We start from the raw sequence: 4,217 nt of genomic DNA on the forward strand, positions 1-4,217 counted from the left end.
AATATCTGGACCTCTCCCTAGCACTTATAATAGCTTAATAAAGGATAAGGATTCCTAATGTGAGCATTGCATTAGAACAAATCATATGGATTTTTTCAATTTGATAAGAATTATAGACAAAGTCCAGGATTAAGGGAACATTATGCTTATAACTCACAAACCCCTATTGGGCATAGGATAAGATTGTAAGCCTTAGGAATTAAATTTACTATTATATACTAGTATAATATTTAGATGTGATATAATATATTCTGACTAAAAACAAGTAGAATCATAGAGAAAAAATAGGATATAAAAAAGAAGACTCACATCAGGAAGAAAAACTCTATTTAGGAAATGGATACTCACAACTCATAAGAATATTAATGTTATAATTAAGGTTATATTCATTTTTTAAAAATCTTCAGAATATTTTTTTAGAGAGGAAGTACTGGAAGCCTAATCCCATTAGAGTTCCATGGGTTTCTCAGGAGGCTTCCTCAGATATCATAACAAATAAGCACAGACCACATCTTAGTAAAGAAAAGAAAATTCAAAAAGGAAAAAAAAGCTTTGATTCCACAGAGATCCTACGTCTAATGGTAAGGAAAAAATTATGCAATAGACAACCATACACCTATTGATAAACCCAAATTTGGGGGTTATTCACTGCTCAAGAAAATTACAAAATCACCAAACCTCAAATGCAGACTAGTCAGTTCCATCCAAATATATTTGGTGGAGTGGGAACTGTGCAGAAAAAAATTCATGCTTTCTTTAAAAGCTAGCTGTAATAAATATTCAACATGACTCATTCACATAACTTCTCCCATTAAATTTGGGAGTTCTATAATTGGTGAAGCTATAGACTGATTAGGCAAACCTCTTGGAGAACAGAGGGGCATAACATAGTCTGTATACAATATTTTTTCACTCCTTACTTTCTACAGCCTCTTGTATCCTTACACATATTAACCATCAATGTTTAAATTCAGCAGGATAAATCTATTATACCGTTATATATTTGTATGTAGAAATTAGGTGTATTATCATTTTCCATAATTTAAATCATCAAAAATGTGATAGTATGAAATCTGATAACACTGCTAGGCTTTCAACTTAAAAAACTAAGTTAACATATCCCTATTTTTAAAAATATATATTAACAATTTCCTAACAATATGGCTTTTTTAAAAGATACATTAGAATATAAAAGTACTATTGTTCTTTACAATTACAGATTTATGTCTCCTTAAATAACAGTAAGCAAGGTACTTCATTGAACATGAATTTTTTATCAATATACAAACATTGTTGCTTTGATAATATTAAAAGATTTATGCAAAATGTCCATATCAATTTGCCAGAATAGAACAGACATATAACATTTTATGTTTTAACACACATTACATATGCAATTTTAAAATCACAAATTTAAATGTCTAAAGTAATTAAAATTATTACTTACTTTTAATATTACTAAATTACTAATTAATAATATTTACTAAATATTAATGTATAATGCAATGTATAATAGCACCTGAACCAAGATTAAAGTCCTATGTACTTCTTTCTTGCTAGCTTATCATTTATAGATCCAATATAATCTTCTATTACCTCTAGATTGATTTCAGACCTAATCTCTGGGGACAATAATATATATTTTTTTTATTTTTTTTTGTTTTTCTAGGGCCACACCTCTGGCATATGGATGTTCCCAGGCTAGAAGTCAAATCAGAGCTGTAGCTGCTGGCCTAAGCCACAGCCACAGCAACGTGGGATCCAAGACTCATCTGCAACCTACACCACAGCTCACAGCAATACCAGATCCTTAACCCACTGAGCAAGGCCAGGGATCAAACCCGCAACCTCATGGTTCCTAGTTGGAATCGTTAACCACTGAGCCACAACAGAAAATCCCAATAATATATCTTTTGATTCTTGCATGACCCCATTTGCTACAGAGCAACATTTTTGTGGATCAGAGATCTCCCTCCTGTTGGTGATGGCATGACCACTATGTTGCAATTTGTAAGCCCTTGCATTATTTGGTTATCATGAGAAAAATGGTATGTGTTGTATTACTGCTGCTGTCCTATATGGGAGGTTTTCTGCACTCAATTATTCAACTGAGAACTATTCATGGGCTTAGACATTGTGGCCCCAATTCCAGTGATCACTTTATGTGTAACACATTCCCTTTATTAAATTTATCTGCGAGTTCCCTTCATGGCTCAGTGGTTAATGAATTTGACTAGGAACTATGAGGTTGCAGATTCTATCCCTGACCTTGCTCAGTTAAAGATGCAGCATTGCTGTGAGCTGTGGTGTAGGTCACAGATGTGGCTTGGATCTGGAGTTGCTGTGGCTCTGGCTTAGGCCAGCAGCTACAGCTCCAACTAGACCCCTAGCCTTGGAACCTCCATATGCGGCCCTGAAAAAGACAAAAAAGGCCAAAAAAAAAAAACCTCATTTGTACTGACACACATGTCTTTGGCATCCTAGTGGTGGCCAATGGAAGACTGATGTGAATTGTGTTGTTTCTGCACTTACTCATTTCTTATGGAATTATCTTTCACTCTCTGCAAAACTGAGTCAGGCAGGCAGGCTGAAAGCCCTCCAGACCTGTGGTTCCCACATCACACTCTCTTCCTCTTTGTTACATGTATTTTCATGTATGCAAATCCCTTCCCCATTGATAAGTCATTGTGTGTCTTCTTCTTTGTTACACGTATTTTCATGTATGCAAAACCCTTCCCCATTGACAAATCATTGTGTGTGTTTTATACAATCCTTCCACCCTTGGTGAACCCATTAATTTACAGTCTAAGAAATTCTGAGTTGGGAGTTCCCATCATGGTCAGTGGTAAACAAATCCGACTAGGAACCATGAGGTTGTGTGTTTGATCCCTGGCCTTGCTCAGTGGGTTAAGGATTCAGCATTGCCATGAGCTGTGTTTTAGGTCATAGATGTGTCTCAGATCCCACATTGCTGTGGCTCTGGCATAGGCTGGCAGCTACAGCTCTGATTTTATCCCTAGCCTGGGAACCTCCATATGCCATGGGAGCAGCCCAAGAAAATGGCACAAAAGACAATAAAAAAAAAAAAGATATTCTGGGTTGACTAATGTTATTTTTGGGGACATGGCTCAGATCATCAGTGTCAGAAAATGAGGCACATGAACACTGGGAGATCTTGACAAGGCTCTTTACTTTTTCAGAAGGGCATGTGTACTCAAAAAGCACACACAAAGAAGAAAAGACCCTCCCTGTTTATCCCTAATGCAGATGATATACCTGTCCCCTTCCCATTGGTCAGGTCAGGGTGCCCATTCTTCTCAGTTGGCTAATTTGAGACAAATTGTTGCTGGGAGAAGAGGGAAAGATGGGGGGGGGGGTTGCAGGAAGGCATTTCAACTGAAACTAGAGCAAAATGGAGTAACCAAGATTTCCTTTGATAGAAAAGACATTATGTTAACTTTATACAATTTCCCCTTTCATTTTTTAATCAAATGTTCTTTTCTTCAAATTTTTGAGCATGGTTTTGGCTCTCATATTCTATTGTGCCCATCAGGAGTATATTTTCTTGGTGGAGGGGGGGGTCCAGTTGCTTTGTTAGGGCAGATTCTATTAATTTTTGAATAAGTCTCCTGGCACAAGGAATTATACAATATGCAACTAAGACACAGACACTAACTACAGCAATTAGAGGGTTAAAGATAGAAGCTATTAGTCCCTTCCATTTTTTTTTTTCTTACCAATTTTCTAAAAGTTCTGTGAAGTGGTCATTAATATCAGAATTCTCTGAAAACTCATATGCTAAGGTTGTTAATCAGTGTAGGGCCTTAGTGATGGTGCTGTCTGGGGGCAGTGTTGTTGGGAATGAAAGTACAGCCCTGGATATCAATAATTACACAGACTCCACCCTTTGCTGCCAGCATCATGTCTAAAGCAAGTATATTTTCCCATGCCATTTGACTAGTAGGTCTTAGCTGTTTAGCTATTTTTAAATGGCATCTTTAGTGTAATTAATGAATCTTTGTTGATTGTAATAGATGCAGTTTATCTAATCAACATTTTTTTATGGTTTACCACCAAACGAGAGCAGATTCAAAACCAGCAGCCACCTTATTTCTTACCTTAAATTTGTTTGGAACAGCTATTGAGTCAATATAGACCTGGAGGTCAAAGAACCCCCACCCCCCGGGGTGGGGAGATGTCTCATTTCCTCGGGATTG

The 4,217-nt window shown here is 36.6% G+C and overlaps 1 pseudogene; it reads left to right on the top strand.

The window, feature by feature from the left end:
- Positions 1-1,924: 1,924 nt before the first annotated feature.
- Positions 1,925-3,929, top strand: LOC125112952 (olfactory receptor 4A47-like; annotated as a pseudogene).
- Positions 3,930-4,217: the final 288 nt, after the last annotated feature.

This window comes from Phacochoerus africanus, chromosome 12 (assembly GCF_016906955.1).
Source record: "Phacochoerus africanus isolate WHEZ1 chromosome 12, ROS_Pafr_v1, whole genome shotgun sequence".
Lineage (NCBI taxonomy): Eukaryota > Metazoa > Chordata > Mammalia > Artiodactyla > Suidae > Phacochoerus > Phacochoerus africanus.